This window comes from Mauremys mutica, chromosome 5 (assembly GCF_020497125.1).
Source record: "Mauremys mutica isolate MM-2020 ecotype Southern chromosome 5, ASM2049712v1, whole genome shotgun sequence".
Classification (NCBI taxonomy): domain Eukaryota; kingdom Metazoa; phylum Chordata; order Testudines; family Geoemydidae; genus Mauremys; species Mauremys mutica.
The window spans coordinates 112,385,892-112,411,163 of record NC_059076.1 but is presented as its reverse complement, the minus strand read 5'-3'; positions in this window follow the sequence as shown (position 1 = coordinate 112,411,163).

Sequence of the window (25,272 nt, the reverse complement as noted above, 5' to 3'; positions counted from 1 at the left end):
AAAGCTGGGTGATCCTGCTTTGGTGGATGGTCTGGGCCTGCTGCAGTCTTGTGCTGGTGTTGGGGCAAGGGGACCAGACCAGTGAGTTTTGGAGTTGATATTGAAATGCATGGGGCAATTCACTCCGCTCAGAATTATTATTCAGGCTGGCTGCAGACTCAGGCATGTATTACTGCACCGATAACACTCAGTCCATGTTTGCAAACTTTTCTTTGCAACCGTGAGGGATAGAAACTTCATTTTTTCAATGAAACCCAAGATTCTGATGTAATCACATGACTCTTTGAGCTGAAGCTCTAGCTTTAGACATATAGTGCCTATCCCTAAATTTGGCCCTTTTAGTAAGGTGATCTTTATAGGTGGGGCTGGTAACATGACCTGTTACTAAGGTTGCCTAATACTACATATTAGGGACGTGTCTACACCTCACCCCCCCACTCTCCCACAGCACCAAGTCTCAGAGCCCAGTTCTATGGACTTGGGCTCATGGTGTGGCACTAATCAATCCAAGGCAGAACTACATGGCTATAGTTAGCACAGGAGCGTAAGCCCTATGAGCCCAAGTTTGTAGACTCAGGCTTTCAGATTCACTACTATGGGGAGGGTTTTTTTTGCTGTGTAGGTGTAACGCCGACAGACCCTGGGCGTTGGGATCAAATCTGCGACCCTCCCACTTATAAATTAAAAACACTTATTTTTTATATTTAACACTATTATAAATGCTGAAAGTGAAGCAGGGTTTGGGGTGGAGGCTGACAGCTTGTGACCCCCCCTGTGTAATAACCTCCTGACCCCCAGTTCGAGAAGCCCTGAACTAGATGGCACAGAACAACACACCCAGAAGGTGCGTGGGTTATATACTTCCCCTAGCTGAGGAAGCATGCCCTGAGCTTCAGAGACTTCCCAGTTGAAATCCTGGATGAGCCCCCACTTGTAACACCAACAGACCCTGGTCGTTAGTGGGTGGGATCGAACTTGGTATCTTTGAAACTTAGTGCATGAGCCTCTACTACATGAGCTAAAAGCCAACTGGCTGTTAGCTAAGGTTGTAGAGCAGACTCATTTTATCTCACTCTCTAAGTGGTCTCGTTCCCACTAGATGGGACAGAACACCACACCCAGAAGGTGTGTGGGTTACATAGGCATGCCCTATAAGAGCCTGTTCTCAGTGGGTTATATCTTTGCCAGTTATAAATAGCTTTTTAAAAAATCTGGCCCTAAAAATCTGATCCAAAGCCCATGGGAGTCAATGGAAAGACTCCCATTGATCTCAAAAGGTTTTGGATCAGACCCAAAATACCTAGAAGAGAATTTTTTTTGACAAATCAACATTAATTCCGATTTAATTTGGATGCTGGCATTTTGGTGTTTGTCAGGCTGAGATTAACAATAGAATAGTTTAAAAAAAAATTAAATGCAAAGGCGTAAAATATTAATTGACCTTTGAGAATCTTGTAATGCTGCTCATTTTCATGAGTTGTGACCACAGTTTTATATAGTCTGATTAAACTGCATGGTGTTAAAGTCATCTTAACTGAACACCAGGCTAATCTTATGTGCTCTGTAAACCCTTTTCTTATACCCATCAGGTCATGCATCAATATTACATCATATAAATTATTAGGGCTATGAATAATTTCATTTAAAAATACAGTCAAAATTGCTCAGACCTTCTCATGGTTCACATTTATCTGCAACTTCCATGTCTTGTGCAGAAACATGACATAATAAGTTAAGTAGTATCTAATGCAATATATTTCATAGGCAGCACTTAGTTGAAGATGGTTCAGTGGTTAGGGCACTAACCTGTAACTTAGGAGACCAGAGTGCAAGTCCCTGATTTACTACAGGCTTCCTTTGTGAGCCTGGAAAAGTTGCTGAGTCCTCCTGTGCCTTAGTTCCCCATCTGAAAAGTGGGGATAATCTCTATCTCACAGAGGTGTGTTCTGAGGAGGAATGAGGTGCTCAGAATCTACATTAATGGTGGCCATGTAAGTATCTAATCTAGAGAGATGCTGTAACGACAATTGCAAAAGGGGGGGGAAAATCTTTGCTAGGGTTTGGATCTGATATGGACGCTTGATTCAGCCACCCTACTCATTATTTCTAGCCTACTCCATGGAAAATAGAGGTAATTAAAGTATAACTCCTGTCCTTGTTTCGGTGATGGTTTTCTTCTGTGACTTATTCCTGCATTCTGATCTGAAAGCTTGTATAATAGAATATCTACCTGTGGTGACCTGCAAGCAATGACCCTCATATCTTTTTGTGGTTAAAGAACGTATGGCCATCTGAAGAAATCTTGCCTGCTGCAGTGACATAGGAGAAAGAGATTTTTGATGCCATCATTCAAAACATTTGCTTTAAGCTATGTCAGATGATAAGAAATGGGTAGGGTGAAGCAATTACTAACATGGCCATGGAGTACACTGCTAAGCATCCTTTGGTCTGGGAAGAGAGATTTTATGCACAATGGTTAGGATTTTCAAAAGCACCTATGCAATTTAAGAACACAGGTCTCGTAGATTTTTCAATGCACTTCACATTTCAAAGCATGTGCAGATATGAACTAATTAATTGTCAGCATATCCCTTGGAGGGAAGGTGAAAATACTACTACACAATTTTACAAATCAGGGAAACTAAAGTAGAAGAGTGAAGTGACTTGTTCAAGTGAATCAGTTGTACAGCCAGGATGAGAATGCAGATCCTCCGGAATATAAACCCAGCCATTAATCCTCCAAACCACGTTGCTTTGAAATATATCCATTTTTTGACTTTGTAACTGTGCTGGACTGAAGGGTACAGTCTCTCTTAGCTTACTTTTCTTTTCCCAATGAGCAGTACAGACTTCACTTCTGTTTTATATTTTTTGTACTTAGTGAATTTTCTAATCTGACTAGTTTTCATGCATATTGAAAGTAAACTAAGCCAAAAGAGGTCTGAAAATGATTTGCATATTGATTTGGCAAGAGGCTGAGTTTATAAAACTTTTTTTTCTCTAAAATTTGGATGAAAATTGTAAATAGATTGCCTTTGAGATTTGTTGCTTGATTAACAAGGAAGCTTTTCAAAATCATAATTTACAAAGGCCATGGAAAGAAAAATAAATTTATTTTAAATATGTGACTCAAAGTGTTATCCAGGTGATCCCCAGTAAACTGTCAGGGAACTGGGAGAGGCATAAATTGCTAGTTCTAAAATGTGACTTAGTAAGCAACACAGAGGACTGGAAAAAAATCCCAGGATCTAGTAAAATACTTTCTCAAGGAAATTAAAAATCTTTGAAAGAAGCTTTTCCCCCTCTAGAGTGTTTTATTTAAAAGGACACATTTTTAAGGTACTCTGACAGGGTATACCAGGGGTTTGCTGTCTCCTGCTGAAGGCCTGCTGTCTTGGCATGCCCCACCTGAAGAAGGTGTCTGTCATAACAGATAGTTAAGGGTTAACAAGCTCAGTAACCCGAAGAACACCTGACCAGAGGACCAATCAGGGGACAAGATAATTTCAAATCTCTGTGTTCCTTGTTGGGTTTTTGTTCTCTTTTTGGATCTAAGAGAGACCAGACATATTCTTCAAGTTTCCTGAAGTATTTTCTTCTATTCAGTCTAGTGAGTATTAGAAAGGCGGACTAGTCTTATAATTTGATTTCTACATTTGCAATTGTGTGTTTGCTGAAGAAATATCTTTATTTCTGTTTGCTGTTACTTTGATTATTCTGAGAAAGGAGTGGGGGGAGAGCCTCTCCAGGTTTATAAGTTAGACCCTGTATTTTTCCATCCTGGTATTACAGAGATAGTGTACTTCCTTTCTTTCTTTTTAATAAAATCTTTTCTTTTTAGAACTTGATTGATTTCTTCCTTGTTTGGATTTTCAGGGGAAAGGGAGGGGGGAAAAGTGAATCCCTCTTTGTTTTGATTCAAGGAATTTGAATCCAGGTATCTCTCCTAAGCACTAGGAGAGGGGAGGGGGGAAATGGGTTGTTTCCCTTTGTGTTGAGATTCAAGTTTGAATCTGTATTCCCCAGGGAGAGTTTTGGGGGAACAGGGAGTGTGTCAGACACTTAAAACTTGACTGGTGGCAGCAAGAACCAGATCTAAACTAGGATTTTAGTTTAGAGGAGTCCATGCAGGTCCCCATCTTGTGAACGCTAAAGTTCAAAGTGGGGAATAAACCTATGACAGTGTCCTTTTGGAGAAAAAGACCAGTTAATTCAGAACTCTGAGAGCTGCCTAGAGATGTTAACGAGGATCAGCTGCTGGTGAAACCATCAAGAATTGGTCCTTCAGCAGCTAGAAAGGCCAAGAGCAGGCAAAAGCCAATCAGGGCTCATTGGGCAGGATAAAAAGGGCTGGCTGTTTCTCTAATGGTTAGTTCTCAGTAAAGCTGAGGTAGAAGAGGAAGGATTTCCCCTGTTTTCATACAAGCCGGTCAGGGACCTTACTTTGATTGTCCCTTGTGGAGCAGCAAAGGACTGTTTCATGATACGGAATTTAAAGACTAGATGGCCATCCTCAGTTAAATATCAGTTTATTGTTGTAAAATTAATGTGAGCTTGCTTTGTGAGATGCCCCACTAGTGCAGGTGAGTATATCTCAGGTACAATATGAGTATTTTATTAAACTTAATTTTGACTCTTAGGAAGAGGCCTTCAGTATTTTGTCCTACTGTGTAAAGGGAAGTGGCAGACTTCTCTAGACTCTAATGAGCTGATAATACACACAGAAGTGAGCTAAGCCAATTTTTATTTAATATAATGCAACAGTGAAGATAAGTAGGACAAGAAAAATGGCTAGGGCTGCTGGAACATATGCTTGCAAAAAGTTGTCCTACTTTGTGAGGGTAGAGCATTAGATATCAAAAGTATTTACAAAACCAGCGTACCATACAGACAGGTTCTCTACCTGTATTAAGGTAGCTGCAGATATGGGCTAATATGATTAATGTAGGTTAAGCAAAAAGGTTTAAAAACAGTGTTAGAATGCCATTTTCCAGACTAAAGCCCTGAACCTTTGGACACTTTTATGCATGTACTTAACTATTACGCTAGTCCTTTTGATTTCACTAGGACTGTTCCCACTACTGCAAGACTGGGGCCCACTTATATTGGGCAGAACTTGGTTCAACATACCTAATAAACGGCTCATGGAACACAATGTTATAAGAGAACTGTATTTCAAGAAAGCAATTTTTGAGCATATAAGAACTTAGTGAGTATGGTGTAATCAGGGGAAGAGATATTAAATCTGTGGAAGAAGGTTGGTGTGAAAATGTGAAAATGATTAAAGTACAATAGACTATATAATTCCCAAAGTAGTCTCTGTTTTATAAAGGACTGCTCAGTGATCTAAGATTAAATGAGAACAAAAGAACCAAACACTGTCACATATGACTTTCAGAGAAAAAAATAAGGGCAGCCAAAGAGAGGGAGTTAATGTGAGCAGTTTACAGGGATATAGGAGGAAGAAGAAATACTAGGAAGAAAATAAAACAATTAGAGGAGACAAAATCACCTATCATTCTAAAATGGCTGAGCTACTGACCTTTTAAAATTGGCCTTTAACAAGAAAAGTAAAGCAAAATGGGTATATGAACCATTAGGGCCATATCTTTTCATTGTTCTTTGCATAGAATTCTCACTGAAGTCTATGGGAGTCTGGCACAAGGATCAGTGACAGCAGATGATCCCTGGAGAATAATGGAAATCTTTTAAATAGAGTGTAGCAGCTGATTAAAATCAGGTAAGAGAATACTTGCAAATTTGCACCTGTTCTGTGGACAGCAAGAAGAATTTTGAATGCCAATTTGATATCACTTCAGCACTAAGATCCAAATCCTCCCATCTAGTGCACAGACTGTGGGTTTTTCTCAAAGGGACTAGGAGAAAGGAATTCTGCTGACCTGGGCATGAGGCAGGTGGAAGTGGGATGGTTGAATCCATGCAACAACAGATCCTCCAGCCAGGTGCCTTGGTGAAGTTGTGGCAGTGGACAGCTGATTTCATTCTAATGCTTCTAAGTCCATAATAATATAAAATAATAACAGAAAATGTGGAAATGGCAGAGGTGCTTAATGACTTCTTTGTTTCGGTTTTCACCAAGAAGGTTGGTGGTGATTGGATGTCTATCATAGTGAATACAAGTGAAAATGAGGTAGGATTAGAAGAAGCTAAAAGAGGGAAAGAACAAGTTAAAAATTACTTAAGCAAATTAGATGTCTTCAAGTCACCAGGGCCTGATGAAATGCATCCCAGAATACTCAAGGAGCTGACTGAGGAGATATCTGAGCCATTAGTGATTATCTTTGAAAAGTCCTGGAAGACTGAAGAGATTCCAGAAGACTGGAAAAGGCCAAACATAGCGCCAATCTATAAAAAGGGAAATAAGGACAACCCAGGGAATTACAGACCAGTCAGCTTAAATTCTGTACCTGGAAAGATAATGGAGCAAATAATTAAGCTATCAATTTGCAAACATCTAGAAGATAATAAGGTGTTAAGTGACAGCATGGATTTGTCAAAAACAAATTATGTCAAACCAACCTGATAGCTTTCTTTGACATGGTAACAAGCCTTGTGGATGGGGGGAAGCAGTAGATGTGGTATATCTTGACTTTAGTAAAGCTTTTTATACTGTCTCACATGACCCTTCTCATAAACACACTAGGGAAATCCAACCTAGATGGAGCTACTATAAGATGGGTGCAAAACTGGTTGGAAAACCGTTCCCAGAGAGTACTTATCAGTGGTTCACAGTCACTCTGGAAGAACATAACGAGTGGGGTCCCACAGGAACCAGTTCTGGGCTTGTTTCTGTTCAATATCTTCATCAATGATTTAGATAATGGCATAGAGAGCACACTTATAAAGTTTGTGGATGATACCAATCTGGGAGGGGTTGCAAGTGCTTTGGAGGATAGGATTAAAATTCAAAATGATCTCGACAAACTGGAGAAATGATCTGAAGTAAATAGGATGAAATTCAACAAGGACAAATGGAATTGCAGCAAGGGAGGTTTAGGTTGGACTTTAGGAATGATACTTAGTCCTGCCATGAGTGCAGGGAACTGGACTAGATGACCTCTCAAGGTCCCTTCCAGTCCGTTGATTCTATGATTATCTAGACCATCCCTGACAGATGTTTGTCTAACCTGATCTTAAAAATCTCCAGTGATGGAGATTCCACAACTTCCCTAGTTAATTTATTCCAGTGCTTAACCACCCTGACAGTTAGGAAGCTTTTCCTAATGTTCAACCTAAACCGCCCTTGCTGCAGTTTAAGCCCATGCTTCTTGTCCTATCCTCAGAGATTAAGAAGAACAATTTTTCTCCCTCCTCCTTGTAACAACATTTTATGTACTTGAAAACTGTTATCATAGCCCCCCTCAGTCTTCTCTTCTCCAGACTAAACAAACCCTGCTAACTACTTTTCAAGGTCCCTTCCAGCTCTACATTTTAATGGTTCTATGATTGTGCTAGGTGCTGTACAAGTAACAAACAGATGGTCCCACTGCCACAGGTTCGTTTCCTAAGCAATAATTAATATTATTGCAAACAGTGTGGTAGGCACCTAAAAGATAAATTAGGACTAAATTAAATTTAATTGTTTGCTACTTCCCTTGAATCCACATTTGATTTAATGTTTGCTGCTTTCCTGTACTGTAGAGTAAAATATATTGCATTTGTCTCAGAGCACATTGTAAGCAAGCAATTGTTTAAAGGGCATTAAACAGCTAAACTAATAAACTCTATTTTAAAATGTTATTAAGCTGTTGAATACAACATTGAGCTTCCTTGTGCTTGTTTCTGCCTTGAGCTTGCTGTCAGGAATTGTTTGAAGTCAAGAGCAAAAAATGTTTGGCAAAAAGTGATATCCTGTATAGATTTGGGGATTATGATAAAATTTGTTCTTAATGTAAACTTTAAAACTGTAGCATTTAATCTGAAAATGAAATAACCTAATCCAAACCCACATCTTAATTTATATTAATTCATTCTAAAGTAAAGCAGAGGCCTATTAATAGCCGTGTGTGTAACAACAAATGAAGCACAGAGGAATGGATGTCGAGTGCACACACACTTGTACTTGTTTGTATTATAAATTAATGTGGATGCATTTGATTGGTTATATGGTAAAGCCACCATCTCCTATCACATATAATACTGGAAGCACTGGTGCAACTAATTATGCAGTCACTAGTATCTAGATGGAAAAGGATTAACTCTTTATGTGCTTCTTTTTTCCCCACTAACTGCAAAATACAGTGTCACTTAACATTTAAAATCTGAAGAAACTTCAGAAAAGAATATTCTGTGTGAAATATCAGAGAAAAGAGCCATGAAATATTAAGTTACATTGTTTTTATACTTTCTACATGATGAATAGATCAGTTTGTTGTAAATTGAAATTGCCCACTAGATTGTTTATATATTGATGTAAATACGAAGAGCAACGCTTCGAAGCAATTTTTAAGTATCAAAATGTGTTTATCAGCCATTTATATAATCCTAAACTTAAACATCAAGATGACTTGTGCCCTTAGCTTGTTTACATGGTTCCTTTAGCAATGCATAAACATTGCAATGAAAATCTTGAACCTTTTCTCTTTCTGTCTGGCTTCAGTTTATGAGTTAATGAAAATCATCCTTAGAGCATCTTGGTTTTCCAATATTTTTGATTAAAAACAAACATGTACAATTTACATTTCATTTAATGTTGATCTGTTCAATATTCCTTTCTGATATTATTCAACAAAAATAGGGAATTCTTCTGTAGATGCCCGTAGATATACTGTAATTTTTCTATCCAAAACAAATATCTTTTTCCATAAGAACATTTCAAAATATATTCTTTAAAATATTGAACTCAACACTAAACGTGTGTAATTATGATTTTAATACCCACCACTGGCAATTTTTGATCCCATTTGATACATTGCTGAGAATGCTATAAATGCTGTGCACACTGATGGCAATTAGCAAATAATAAATGATAGTTATATTGTCTTTGTCTGTGCAGAATTCCATCTACACTGGGCAGTCAGAGTTAATCCCATGATACTTTTGGAAGCAAAGTATGGAGCAGATATGCAGCTGTGTATCTTGGCAAGGGAAAGATTGAGGATGACTAGGGGTACAATGTTTTAGAGTAGCAGCCGTGTTAGTCCGTATCCGCAAAAAGACCAGGAGTACTTGTGGCACCTTAGAGACTAACAAATTTATTTGAGCATAAACTTTCATGGGCTACAGCCCACTTCATCGGATGCATAGAATGGAAACATATAATAAGGAGATATATATACGCATACAGAGAACATTAAAAGGTGGGAGTTGCCTAAGAGGCTAATTAATTAAGATGAGCAATTATCAGCAGGAGAAAAAAAACTTTTTGTAGTGATAATGACAAGAAGGTGTGAGGATACTTAACATGGGGAAATAGATTCAATGTGTGTAATGGCTCAGCCATTCCCAGTCTATTCAAGCCTAAATTGATGGTATCTAGCTTGCATATTAATTCAAGTTCAGCAGTTTCTCATTGGAGTCTGTTTTTGAAGCTTTTCTGTTGCAAGATTGCCACCTTTAAGTCTGTTACTGAGTGACTAGAGAGGTTGAAGTGTTCTCCTACTGGTTTTTGAATGTTATGATTCCTGATGTCAGATTTGTGTCCATTTATTCTTTTGCATAGAGACTGTCTGGTTTGGCCAATGTACATGGCAGAGGGGCATTGCTGGCACATGATGGCATATAACGTTTTTTATTCTCCTGCTGATAATTGCTCATCTTAATTAATTGGCCTCTTAGAGTTGGTAGGGCAACTCCCACCTTTTCATGTTCTCTGTATGTGTATATATCTCCTTACTATATGTTCCATTCTATGCATCCGATGAAGTGGGCTGTAGCCCATGAAAGCGTATGTTCAAATAAATTTGTTAGTCTCTAAAGCGCCACAAGTACTCCAACTCCTGTTCTTTTTTTAGGGGTGCAATGTGTTTCTGGTGAGAGTGGCACCTGAGGTATAGTCACAGGCATAGATTCAGGTGGTCACAGCTAGCTAAGACACCCTTATGAAATGTAGTGAATGTGCAGCTGCTGAGCACTATGAGGGCCAAGTGTGAACACCATCAAGACAAGTAGAGAGAGAATATTTCTCTCAGATCCCAAACAGTAGTGTGTATATGCACATATCCCATTCAGCAGATACTGGGAGAAGTGGTCCTGTCTCTGTATTTTCCTTATTCTCACTGTAGCACAATTACACTCATACTCAGTGCTGACTGTTACAATACATTTATTTGCAGTAAATTATTAAAAAATTAGGTATGTCTGTGCAGAGTTTCATACAGGATGTGGTCTCTGGTATCCTCCAGACAAAGGATGGAATGCGAGCTGAGTGGAAGCCCATTTATATGTCCAATTGCCCTTGCCTTGGTCTGCTACTAAATAAGTCATCATCATGCTCCTCTGCCTTCAAGCCTGGAATAACTTCTGAGACCTGCTTCATCCATTATACAGCCTGTAGTCTCCTGGCAGAATCATAAGTAGCAGCATTGAGGTGGTGGTCTGTCCACTTTCTACTTTGATGCTGTCTGTCTGGCCATTCATTTTTATAGCATGCAGGGTTTATTCATGTCTGAACCTGTGGATTAGTTACTCAGGAAATGTGCCCAGAAGCAATGTGCATTTGAACTACCTGAGATGTATGGGCACTCTGCCAATACAACTCATTAGTGAATAGAGCCCATAGTGTTATGTACAAACCATTCAGTGATCATGACTCACTGGATTGCAAAAAAAGAGTAAGGTCCATATTTTCAATAGTGTCCACTAATTTTGGCCTCCTTTATTAAACTGCATGTTCTGTGGCCCTGATTCAGGAAAGGATTTAATTCCATACTTAACTTTAAGTGTGAGCTTAAATCCCATTGACTTGAAGTTAAGGTGTGTGTGTGTGTGTGTGTGTGTGTGTGTGTGTGTGTGTGTGTGTGTGTGTGTGTGTGTGTAAAAGTGTTGTCCTGAAAAATGATACTTTCCTGAATCAGCATCTGTGTTTGTGGTGATGAGCTATTTTTGTTGGATCTCTCAGTTGCAGCAGAACCTTCACAATGCATAGCTTTCAAATGTATACTGAAAACTTAAGTTACTATGTCTTTGGCTGCAGCAGGTCAGCAGTGAAAGAGATGTTGCTTATTATTGAAAGTAGTATAGTATTTCCACTGAAGGAAAATATAAAACTGTAAGTGGAGTGGGTGGGGGAATACCTTATTTCGGACAGTACAGTTGCTGTCATTTTTCCGTACCTGTATGTCTGAAAGGACACAACAGTTTTAAATAGAGGATTAGAATACTGCTTATGGGAATTATTTGGAATACACTGCTATCTTGTGTCAAAAGGGATAACTGCAGTCTGAAAAGACTTCTGAAAAAGGGCTTTAGTCCTGAAACTGTCAAAGCCCAAATGTGTGTGATTTACCAATTAGCTTTCAGTGATTAAAGAAACATGTTTATTGTGTCACAAAAGATTTCTAAATATTAATATTATCTTGCATACAGAAGTGGAGTCTTAAAAGTCCATATAATTATTAACTCCTTAGTGCCAAGAAGACATAAGCTAACTCTCCTTGTGATATTTTGACTGCTGAGATGAACTGGAATGCTTGGGCTTACAGTACTATAATTGTTACATTAGGATCTGAGGCCAGAATGTTCTCCATGAAAGGCCTTTATCTCTGGAATTTGCTTTTCCTTCTAATCAAGCAGAGCTTCAGTATATTTTGGCCAAATAAATAAAGAAATCAGATTTGGTAATGTTAAAATGTTTCTAGAATTTGTGTTGGTTTTGTCACATTTTTGGGTTAAAAAAACCACCTTCCCCCCTGCACATTCTCCCTCTTTATTTTGACACTTTTAAATGAAATATTTTGATTTTTTTTAGTCTGAAACTATTTTTGTTTCAAAATTTCCTTTATTTTTATTAAATGGTTGAAACTAAAAAAAAGTTCTGATTATCAAAAGAAAACATTTTGTTTGACTTGAAACTGATTTTATTTTACTTCTTGATTCACTGAAAAATTCACAAGTTTTCAGTTATGGGTCAACCCCAAACCATTTTTTAAATTTTTTGTATTGACACCAAACCAAAAAATTCCATTGTTTGCCCACTTCTAGTTCATAGTATACAATATGCATTGTGGAGACTAATAAATTTATTTGAGCATAAGCTTTTGAGGGCTAAAACCCACTTCATCGGATGCATGCAGTGGAAAATACAGTAGGAAGATATATATACCCAGGGAACATATTATATCTTCCTACTGTATTTTTCATTGCATGCATCCGATGAAGTGGGTTTTAGCCCATGAAAGCTTATGCTCAAATAAATGTGTTAGTCTCTAAGGTGCCACAAGTACTTCTCATTCTTTTTGCTGATACAGACTAACACAGCTACCACTCTGAAATATGCATTGTGTAGATCAGAGATCATCAGTGCAGATCAGAGGAGAAAATTATGCCATATATGTGCATTCATTATTTCTCACTTGCTCCATGAGAGAAATGTAGCTTTTTTTCAGAAAATGATCTTGAATTATTGTGGTTCTTGGATTCTCTCTATAACAAGTATCCGTTTTCTGTTTGATAACTTGTTCTTTGTCAGAACCCTAACTGAGTCTTCAAGTCATAAAGCCTCCTGGTTCACTGATTATTATCTTTTTTTGTAATGAGATCCATTTGGAGGATACTTAGAGATCTTTGGGACTTGACATTTGTTTCTGTTCTGTCTGGAACACTTGCACCTTTAAAACAAAGGAATTGGAAAGCTCTAAAATGTGGTGTTATATAATTATCTACTCTGGATTTCCTGGGTAGGTGAGTCTGACCTCAGGTGGCTAGCCTCCACTGGTACAGCAACATCCACACTGCCATTTTTAGCAGGCTACCTTGAGCCCTGCTAGTGCAAATCAGTCTACTGAGGCTGGGAGGCTCGCTCCCGTGTAGACATATCTTTACTATAGCATCTGAGTGCCTGTTTTCTGAAGATATGCAGTGTTGTTGTAGCCGTGTGGGCCCAGGATATTAGAGATACAAGCTGGGTGAAGTAATATCTTTTATTGGACTAACTTCTGTTGATGAGAGAGAAGGTGACCTGAAGGAGAGCTCTGTGTGACTCGAAAGCTTGCCTCTTTCCCCAACAGAAGTTGGTCCAATAAAAGATATTACCTCACTCACCTTATTTTCTGAAGAGTCCGTTACATTTTCTTCCTATCGATTTAATTTATACATTTTTTCTTAGTCTTATTGGTAAAAGTTCTTGAACCAAAGAAGACTGTCTCTCCTAAAGTTATTGTACCATTCATATTGCTCCAAGCAGCACACTAGCATTAATACTCAACCTTAATGTTATAATGAAGTATTCAGAACATTGAAACTTTAACTCTGCTCTGTTAGATTTAAAGTATTGTCCTCTGAGCCCATGGAAAATATTACACAGATATCAAAATAAGTCTGACACTTTTAAAACATATACAACGGCGGCTGTTTACTGACTATTAACTGAATGGAACTGTACCATTAGTCTGTGTCTGTGAATACAAATAGAACCTGCCAATACATTGGCTGTCAGAATGTCTGTTTCCCTGAATGAATGTTTGCTTCTATTTAATCCCTTCCTGGGGTTGTTATAGGGGGAGCACTGCCACTGCTTGTTGCCAACGTTCATGGTGCAGGTAGGAAAGGGTTATGGCCTGAGAGCTAAAGTCAGCTGGGGATCGTCAGGCAACCAGGCCCAAGTGCTTTCTTATACCTATGAAAAAAGGTTGAAAAATGGATATGTTTAGACTATGACCTGGTCACAGTGTTCTAATATGTTAAGGGCTGTTATAAAGAGGATGAGGATCGATTATTCTCTGTGTCCACTAAAAGCAGGACAAGAAGTAATGGGCTTAATCTGCAGCAAAGGAGATTTAGGTTAGATATTAGGAAAAACTTTCTAACTACAAGGGTAAGTAAGCTCGGGAATAGGCTTTTGAGGAAGGCCATGGAATCCCCATCACTGGAGGTTTTTAAGAACTTGTTAAACAAACACCTGTCTGGGATGGTCTACGTTTATTTGGTCCTGCCTCACCATGGGGAGCTGGACTTGACCGTTCGAGGCCCCTTCCAGCCCTGCATTTCTGTTAATTCTATACTTGGCAGAAAGTGAGGGAGACACATAGCTGTCAAGTTTTGCAATGCTCCTTAGTGTGACATTTATTTACAAACTTGTATAGAACCATAAACTTCAGCTTCTGGTCAGCACTTCCTGCCCCAAGCAGTACTGAGGGTAGGACATGGTGCACACAAAATTTGGCAGTAGTAGCAGCAGGAAGGGTGGCTGGGACAAGGCTGAAGTTGGTTCTTTATTCTTGGTTCCCAGTTCCTTATGCAAAGGTCATTTATTTTTTTCCAAATGTTCCAGCAACTTCAAAACAGTCCAATGGTCAGAGCAGAAGTATTTTACATCATTTATACATTTGTAAAGATTTGTATATCATTTTATCCCATGGTGAATATATGTTATAAAATTCAATCTTATTTATTTTGGTGAAATTTCTAAAAGTAACAACTGAGTTTTTTTTGTTTTACTTTGTTTTGAATAAGAAATTGACAATAAGGAACCCACTTCAGTCTTGTGTGTCTGGGGTATTGCAAGGTTGTAGACAACATGCTGTACTGGGATAGGTTCTAGAGAGTGTCTGGAAGGAGCAGCTGGGGGGATGGGCGTGTCTGAGGATGAACTGGGCAATTGCGTGATAGCTGGCTGAGTGAAGGCGTTGTGAAGATGGTCTGTGGAAGAATCTGGGGGAAGCTGAGGGACAGCAGTGTGGGCCAGACTGCCCAAGGGAAGCTGGGCAAAGCTGATTTGTTTGGGGTATCTGAAGAGGAATCTGGGGGATAACATGGGGGAGGATCTGAGGGGAAGCTTGGTGAGTGAGTGTCTGGTGGAAAGCTGAGGGATAGCTGGGTGCCTGGTGAGGAGAAAGCTGGGGGAGTCAAGATGCCTGCTGGTTAGGGGAGAGGGGTACAGCTGGGTGTCTGGTAGTGGTGGGAAACTGGGAGATAGCTGTGTGTGTCTGATGGACCCTTGGGAATACTTAGGTGAGTTGAGATAGCTGGAGGAAAAGCTGAGCAGGTGGGAGGGTTTGGGGAATGTCTGGGGTGGAGGGAAATCTGGGAAGGTAGTGGGGTGAATGGAAGAATTCTATTTGGGGGAGGGTCTGGAGGAAAGGGGTGGGGAGGGGCTGTCTGGTGGACCTGAGGTAGGTGGGCTGCCGTGGATGGTGTTTGCTGGGTGAGTCTAATGAATGGGAGCTTTGGACCAGTATTGGGCCCTTTAATTTGTACCTTCTCCAGCGACTGCTGCTGGTACCTCTCCCAGGCTCTCCTACCTGGCTGGGATGCTTCAGGGGGAGCAGGAAGAGAGGAGGAAGCACATATGCCTCTGCCTTCCTACAGCTCAGTGGAGCTTGTAAGGATCCAGTTGGGCAGCAGGAATGCATAAGTTAAGGATATGATTTGATCATGGAGGTCACGGATTCTGTGACTTTAACAGATCTCTCAGACTTCTTTGGCTTCAGTCCCCTGCAGCAGGTCTTGGGCTTGGGCTTCAGCCCCCCGTGACAGGGCTTGGGCTTCAGCCCTACCGTGACCATACCATGATTTAGTATATTTTTACCATGACTGCTCCATGAATTTTGCCTAATTTTACTGTGACAAAATCATATCCATAATTAGGGCCCTACAAAATTCACAGCCATGAAAAATGGGTCATGGACCATGAAATCTGGTCTCCCGTCCTGAAATCTGGCCTTTTGTGTGCTTTTACCCTATACTGTACAGATTTCAGGGCGGAGACCAGTGTTTCTCAAATTGGGGGTCCTGACCCAAAAGGGAGTTGCGGGGGGGGGGTCACAAGGTTATTTTAGGGGGGTTGTGTTATTGCCACCCTTACTTCTGCACTGCTTTCAGAGCTAGTCTGTCAAAGAGACAGACTATTGGGCGGGTGCCTAGCTCTGAAGGCAGCACCCCACCTGCAGCAATACTATACCATGCCACCCTTATTTCTGCACTGCTGCCTTCAGAGCTGGGTGGTCAGAGAATGGCGGCTGCTGACTGAGGGCCCAGCCCTACAGGTAGCAGCGCAGAAGAAGCATGACAATACCATACCATGCCATCCTTCCTTCTGCGCTGCTGCTGGCGGCAGCTCTGCCTTCAGAGCTGGGCTCCCGTCCAGCAGCTATCACTCTCCAGCTGCCCAGCTCTGAAGGCAGCGCTGCTGCCAGCAGCAGCGCAGAAGCAAGGGTAACAGTACCGCAACCCCCTCCTACAATAACCTTGCGACCACCACACAACTCCTTTTTGGGTGAGGATCTCTACAATTACAACACTGTGAAATTTCAGATTTAAATAGCTGAAATCATGAAATTTATGATTTTTAAAATCCTATGACCATGACATTGACCAAAATGGACTGTGAATTTGGTAGGGCCCTATCCATAATCATAGTGCTTCCAAATGCATGAGTGTCATGTGAGATGCCTGACATTTGGCAACCACAAAGAGCCTGCCTTGATCACAGGAGAAAAGCAGTTGATTTTCATCCTAGAGCAATTTCCCTTAATTTGAGGACTGTATTTATCCCTTGGATGAAGAGCCTGGGAGGACCAGCATGTGGACTTGGATGAGCACACACCTTGACATGTCCCATTTGCCTGAACTCCTTTAAGCTTTGTTTCTTCTCTCACCCCCACTCTCTCCTCTGTTCTGTATTCTGTTGCCACAAGATGATGAAAGTTGATGCATCACCACATAAAGTTGAGTCCTGTGACAAGTCAACAAAATTGTTGAGTTTACCTTCTATTCTGATCTGCAGTAATCACTGTAGTCATTTATTCATGCTGGAGAGCACTTAATATCAGTGGGACTGTTCACGTACAACATTGGTGAGAGTAAGGGTTGCATAGTGGCCCTTAGTTTGGATAAGATCCCAGTTGAGTTGATGCTTATCAGAAGTGCATCCAAACGCTTCCCTCCTTCTTTCTCCCTCCTTCTTCCCAATCCTCCACTCACCCTTGATGCCCCGTGGAGTCAGGGAGGCACTCCTCTATCCCAAGTGCTCCTTTGTGTGGAGGCAGGCTAGACCCTGGATCTCTGGCTAGGTCTGTGCTTCAAAATGCGACAGTGACAGGATGTGGCCAATATTGGGTGTTATGATGTATTCAGTTCATTGCAGCAGATATGTTTTTTCTTATTGCCATTTTCCCCCATTATAAATCCCACTTGCAAAGTATTGAGATCAAATGTACATTAAATGTATATTAAGGCTTAATGGAGCTTTTTGGGGTTGTGTCATGGGGTGTATAAGCCCTACATGGGGGAACCAAGGGTTAACAAGCAATTCTGTGCCCAGAAGGCCCTGCTCAGCTGGGCATGCTCACGATGAAAGTAGCGTTCAAAAGGAAGGGGCCCAGGTCAGTCAGGGCAGTCAGAGTAAGGGAGCAGTCCTCCACTGGTACTCCTGCAGAGAGGCCACACAACTTGGACCAGATCTTGCTGCTGAGCTGCCAAATGCTCCCATGGAGATCAGGAATGGCAGGCCGTGACTGACAGAGTAAGCCTCCAGATAACTGCCAGGGAGAATCCCCCACTTGGTGAGTCCATAAGGAGATTCTGCTGTGACTTTGGAGGGGCAGAGGCCATGGTAGGAAGTGATCCAGGAATCAGACTTGGGGGCGTCCACCCTAGGCTGCATATCTGACCTGCCACAGGGCCCTAGGTTAGAACCCAGTGGAGCAGGGAGGGCCTGTGTTCTACTATTGCGGTCCCCACTGACTCTTGCCGCTGGGTGATACCATTGCAGACTCTCACTACTGGGCCATGGTGCTACAGACTCTTGCCCCTGGCCATGCAGTCACAGACTGTCACCACTGGGAGACACTACCAGGCTCAGACACCGAACCCCCTGACAGGTTGGCTTATTTTTGGTCTTTCTGATATTACATTAGGTTCTCTCATTACTTCCGGTCTGTTTGTTCTTTGTAATAAATTAAAACATATGGCTGATGTGCTGCATTTCTTGATCCTGGACTCATTAGTTACTATGCTTTTATTTCCTTGGCCTGAAAAAAAGATACATATTTTTTTCCTTTTAAAGCTTGGTTGTCTATATTGTACTGGTTTTCAAATAAGATCTATTCTTATAAACTTGGCTCCATCTAAAGAAGTATACCCACACTCTGTAGTTTCTGGAACATTACACCAAAAGTTTGTGTATTTAAAAGATCTCTGGGTAACATTTACTGTACATATATCGTTTCCACAGTAGCAGTATTTCAGCTGTTTTATTGCTACTTTCCAAATTAGATATGTATAAACCAGATGGCAAGTGGTTTGACATTTCAGTTTGATTTATACCAATTGAAATTGACAACCTCATGTCAAAGTATGCTAATCCTTAATTGGAAAGTATATCCCTCTTGGACTACTGAATTTGTTTAGCTTTAATTGAAGAAGACTGCTTGAGAATCTCTGCAGAGCTCCTCTGACACAAAGCAGACTAGACAAGCTAGGCAAACAGTGCCTTTCTTTGAGAAGATATTTGAGAAGAAATTGATGCTTCCCTTTTTAAAAAAAAAATCATGTAATATTTCATCCAGCGGCAACATATTTCCCAGACCCTGAGATAGAAGTAATGATGCCAAAGACGTGCTTTTTAAGTGCAAGTGGTTTGGAGGGTTAGCTTATGCTGACCTCTTGGATTTGCAAAATTTGGCTGGAAATATGGGTGTTAATTTCTCCATAGCAGTGCAATGGAGGTCCTTACATCCAGAAGATTAGGGGGCTCTGTAAGGGCTACTGCTGCTGCGTGGTTCTTTTATCTGATTGGCTTGTAGGGAAATGAATCAGAAAGGAAGCAGCAGGGGATACCAGAGAAGAGGACCAGCTGGGATTACGTCTGTTCCCAGTTATCTGGGGATCTGAGAGACAAGCTGGGTTCTGTTCCCAAACATCATCACCAGTAATACTAATTCTATAAGCGGAATTTTGTACTCAGTTACAACTGAGAAACTCCCATTGCCTTCCATGTAGAGCCAAAAGCTTTGAGGGGAAAAAGGTCTTATAGCCCTGGTCTACACTATGAGTTTAGGTCAAATTTAGCAGCGTTAGATCGATTTTAACCCTGCACCCATCCACACGACGAAGCCATTTTTGTTGACTTAAAGGGCTCTTAAAATCAATTTCTGTACTCCTCCCTGACGAGGGGATTAGCGCTGAAATTGACCCTGCTGGGTCGAATTTGGGGTAGTACGGACGCAATTCGATGGTATTGGCCTCCGGGAGCTATCCCAGAGGGCTCCATTATGACCGCTCTGGACAGCACTTTCAACTCAGATGCACTGGCCAGGTAGACAGGAAAAGCCCCGCGAACTTTTGAATTTCATTTCCTCTTTGGCCAGCGTAGCAAGCTGATCAGCACAGGTGACCATGCAGAGCTCATCAGCACAGGTGACCATGGAGTCCCAGAATCGCAAAAGGGCTCCAGCTTGGACTGAATGGGAGGTACTGCATCTGATCGCTGTATGGGGAGACAAATCCGTGCTATCCAAACTCCGTTCCAAAAGATGAAATGCCAGAATATTTGAAAAAATCTCCAAGGGCATGAAGAATAGAGGTTATAAGAGGGACCCGCAGCAGTGCCGTGTGAAGCCTACCAAAGAACCAGAGAGGCAAACGGCCGCTCCGGGTCAGAGCCCCAGACATGCCGCTTCTATGATGAGCTGCATGCCATTCTAGGGGGTGCCCCTACAACTACCCCACCCCTGTGCTTCCTTCCTCCCCCCACCTCTCCCGGGCTACCTTGGCAGTTATCCCCCCATTTGTGTGATGAATTAATAAAGAATGCATGAATTTGAAACAACAATGAGGTCGGTTGGCTTACAGGGAAGTAGAGTTAACCAAGGGGGCGGGTTTTCATCATGGAGAAACAAACAGAACTTTGACACCGTAGCCTGGCCAGTCATGAAACTGGTTTTCAAAGCTTCTCTGATGCACAGCGCACCTGCTGTGCTCTTCTAACCGCCCTGGTGTCTGGCTACGTGTAATCAGTGGCCAGGCGATTTGCCTCAACCTCCCACCTCGCCATAAATGTCTTCCCCTTACTCTCACAGATATTGTGGAGCACACAGCAAGCAGTAATAACAATGGGAATATTGGTTTCGCTGAGGTCTAACTGAGTCAGTAAACTGCGCCAGCGAGCTTTTAAACGTCCAAAGGCACATTCTACCACCATTCTGCACTTGCTCAGCCTATAGTTGAACTGCTCCTTACTACTGTCCAGGCTTCATGAGCCATGGGATCAAGGGATAGGCTTGGGTAGATGCGACCGTGCAGTGCTGCCGACTGGGAGAGCAGCCTGAGGCAGAAGCCTCCAGCTGGCATGATATTCCAGGCAGGACTGAATCTCCATTAGACGAAACTTAAAGAAGAGAATGACCTGGAGTTATTCCTATTTTTGACCAGGCGCCCCCAACCAACCTTACCGAGGCCAGCCAGGACCACCCATGTCTGCCCAGGCGCCCCCGACCAACCTAACCAAGGTTGTCCAGGAGCACCCATGGGACAATGATGGCTAGCAGTCATATTGTACTGTCTGCCGTCCACAAGGCAAGGCAAGGGGATGCTGCTGTGTAGCACTGCAGTTCCGCATCTGCCAGCATCACCCAGGAGAAAAATGGTGACAGTGAGCTGAGTGGGCTCCATGCTTGCTGTGGTATGTTGTCTGCATGGGTAACCTAGGAAAAACGGTGAGAAACAATTTTTTGCCATTGCTTTCATGGAGGGAGGGAGGGAGGCCTGCCAACATGTACACAGAACCACCCACAACAATGTTTTTGCCCCATCAGGCATTGGGAGCTCAGAATTCCAATGGGTGGCAGAGACTGCAGGAACTGTGGGATAGCTACCACAGTGCAACGCTCCGAAAGCCGACGCTAGCCTCTGCACTGTGGACGCACACTGCCAACTTAATGCGCTTAGTGGGGACACACACAATCGACTTTATCAAATCGATTTCTCAAAAAATTGACTTCTATTAAATTGACCTAATTTTGTAGTGTAGACATACCCTTTGTGTGTGTGTGTGTCTGTTTTATTGGGGGGAGGGGAGGAATCATGGAAAAAAATGTGGATCCCTTCCCCTGCTTCCTTCCTGTGTGTTTTTTTCCCCTTCTCCACCTTATTTATTCTCTTTTGTCATTTTCTTACTAGAAAATGAGATGCACAAATCCTGTTATCTCAAATGGAGTTTTCCAAACACTTCAATCCAAACACACTGGTGTAGATAAAACAATAAAACACCACAGATAGATTTTATGTGACTACAAGTGATAAGGCACAAAACTCAGAATTGGTTACAAGAAAATAAATACAACTAATGCATCTATTGTATCTAAATACAACTAATACATCATTTAACAAGCTGAGTGAATTCAAAGCAAAGATCTCTCTCACCACATATTTCAGCAGTCTCACTAACTGAAACTCTTTCATTCAGGATCCCTCCCCAGTGATGCTTCCTTTGTCCTTCAAGTGTTGCTGATGCTGTGAGTAGAGATGAGGAGAGAGAAGATTTGGGGCCTTTGTTCTCTCTTATATTTTTTTCTCTTCTTTGAGAATCATCTCCAGCTGAGGTTCAGGAGACAGAAAATCTGTGTGGATGGGAACCCCCATCTGTTTCTTAGTCAAAATGTAAATCTTTGCCCATATCCTTTTCCCTGACCAGGAATGACCACTTAATCAGATGATAGCTCATTTGATTTTGTTGAGCCGTTGGCTAGTCTTTGCGGCTTTTAACATCTTACAACTTTACATAAAATGTTGTCATACATATTTTACCAGAACAATAATGATCAGCATATTGAGTTTTTAAATACCACCTCACAAGGCATACTTTGCACAAGATTTTTCATAGTCCTATAAAAGGGGTGAACATAGGGGTACAGGCTGCCACAGTCTCTTGACTGCCCTTTTCTGTAGCCTCTTTGATTTCTATCAGCTCCATTGCTGAAACAGAGAGATTGAATCCACTATCATGCTGCAATATGTCCTTATCCCCTTTCTGCAACTTGTGGATGCTGGGTATATATGCCCTGCTCAGGGTGTCTGCTAACACTAATAGTCATCTTGGACAATATCTGATCTCTTCCCAGTAGCGCTGGAGGTGCATTAACATGAACTTCAAGTTCTTTGTAGTATTAAGAGGGGGCTGTGCCATGATTGTCTCTATGAGTTTATAGTCTAATTGCACTATTACTGGGTGGCCATAGGTATACCGATGGAATTGGTTCATTCCAAATACCACAGCCAGAAGCTCCTTTTCTGTTTGGACCAGTGGCATGTGAAGGAATTCAAATGTCACTGCTTTTGGAGGGGCACGTTCTGTGTCTCTGCCGCGGCCCCAGGGCTGGCAGAGCTGTCAGCTCCTACCGTGGTCCCGGGGCTGGAGGAACTGTTAGCATCCTCCATAGCCCCAGGGTCAGAGGAGCTCATTTTCCCTGACGTGGCCATGGGGCTGGAGGGGGTCGCTTTCCCTACTCTGGTCCCAGGGCCAAAGGAGTTCTGTGCCCCTGCAATTTGGGGGGTGGGGGTGGGCTGTGCCCCTGCTTGCCCCCCCGAGTACACAGCCCTGGTTTGGACATACCTCTGTTCAGTCTCTGACATGGCTCTTCTGGCATAAACTGCAAGAGAGCTACACCCAGTCCTTTCTCTGATGCATCACAGTGGAGTGTCAGTGACTCTCCTGCCTGGTAGTACATCAGGACAGGGACATCTGTTATCCTTTATATCAGTGTGTCAAATGCTTGCTATTGGCAACCTGCCTAGTCCCACTCAACATCCTGCCTTGTGAGCTGACATATGGGTTCTGCTGCTGCAGCCAGGTGTGGACAAAATTTGCTCAGCAAATGTATCATTCCTATGAAGTGCTGTAGCCCTTTCATCCCTGTCAGAACTGGCAGGTCTCTGGCTGACTTGATCTTGTAGGAATCTGCTTTCAGCCCTTCTGCTGTGAGTAGATGCCTAATGTATTTCACCTCAGGCTATTTGAATTGCATTTTTTCTGGGCTGAGTTTTATGTTCTTGGCCCTGCATTGCTTTAGAAAAGCTTGTAGTTTTCTGTCGTGGTCTCATTCAGCTTCTGTATCATTGCTCCCTTCACCTAAAATAAGGATATCATCTGCAGTTATTTTCACCACAGGCAGTCCTTCCAGTGCTTGGCTGAGTCTTCTCTGGTGCTGGGCTTATGTTCATGGGCATGCACAGTCATCTGTAGCAACCAGATGATGTGGCAAAGGCCCTCAGCATGCTGGACAGTTTATCCAGACTTATGTACCAAAACCTGTTTCATCTCATCACAGACCATAAACATTCTGGCTTTGGAGAGTTCTGGCAAGATGTCCTCAGTTGTGGGCAGTGGATAGGACTTTTTGTGTCTGTTTAGATGGCTTCTTTACCGCTACCAGGCTCCTTACCCAGGCTATACTGGTCTCTACAGGTGTAATGATACCTCTGCCTGCAGACTTTCGAGCTCCTTATGTACTGGATTACATAGTTCCACTAGAATTTTCCTTTGTGATAAGCACATGTGTTCCACTGTGGGGGGTCTACTTCTGGATGCAGCTTTCCTTCAAGGCATCTGTCACCTTTGAAAACATCCCCATACGCTTTTAACATTGTCTCCATTGTCCACAGGACTCCCCCTTTTGCTTTTTGCATTGCAGCTATAAAACTTGATGCTGCACCAATCAGATCTGTGACCTAAGTAGCTGTATTCACTAACAGAGATCTCTGGTGCTTACCATCTACCACGACAAACTTCAGTTGGTCCTGTTTTTTATTTTCAGGTTCGTTACTATGAAATCACATTTTCCTGTGGGCTGCATTATGCTCTTATTGTATATTATCAGATTGCATATGCTCTTTGGAATGAGTGTGTTCGAGTCCAATTCACTCCAAGGAATCACATTGCAGGAGGCCTTGGTATCCAGCTGAAATTGCACATGGTATTTCCCTATTACCATTGTTGAATGCATGGAGGTTGGTATTGTCCAACAGCCTGAACAGATATGCTCTCAGACACAAGGAGAGAGTCATGATGTCATAACCGCCGACTGATGTGCCATCTCCCTTTTCTAAAAGTCTGTCTGAATCTTTGAGATCTTAGAATCATAGGGCTAGAAGGGACCGCAAGGGTCATCTAGGTAGGATTTTTTGTATGTCTAAACCATCCAAGACAGATGGCTTTCCAGACTCCCTTGAAAACCTCAAGTGAAGGAGATTTCACAGCCTCCCTAGGCAGTCTGTTCCATTGTCCTACTGTTCTTATGGTTAGGATATTTTTCCTATAATTTAATCTTAATTTGCTATGCTTTAGTTTGAACTCATTGCCTCTTGTCCTGCCCTCTGTGGCAAGAGAGAACAGCTTTTCTCCTTTTTTATGGCAGCCTTTCAAGTATTTGAAGACCACTATCATGTCCCCCCTCAATCTCCTCTTTTCCAAACTAAACATACCCAGTTCCTTCAGCCTTTGCTCATATGGCCTGCATTCCATCCCTTTGATCTTGCTTGTCGCTCACCTCTGGATTCTTTCCAGTTTCTCCACATAGTTCCATACCAAAATTGAACACAGTACTCCAGCTGCAGCCTAGCCAGCTTTTTTGCTCTTCCTCTGCTCTTGCACACTGCTAAAATAGGTTCACTTCCCACTCTTGGCAGCCCGCCTAACGAAATCATGTTGCACACGCACGCACACACACACACACACACACACCCTGCAGCAATAATTTTAGCAACGTACAGACAGGCAGAATTAATCCTCTCGCTCAAGGGCATCTACCAGTGTGACCGCAGGCTGAAGCTGTAGAGTCAGTCATATATACAACTTTCAAAAAAGAAGAAAGTGCTGGGAATATGAAGCAAAATCTGGTTTAAACCCTATCAGACCAATTTGTGTATCAGTCAGTGTAAATATTTTATGTTTTGTTGTCTAATAAAGTGTCTGCTCAGTTTTGTAACAACATTTGCTGGATAAAAAATGAAATATTCATTAGTTCCATACACACTCTGCATTCTGTTCATTTTGTTTGTATCTATTGGACTGAAAACAGAAAATCTGTATACACAGATGAAATAGTAACAAATACCATATTACATATAAATTACACATTAATAAATAGCCAGGAATAT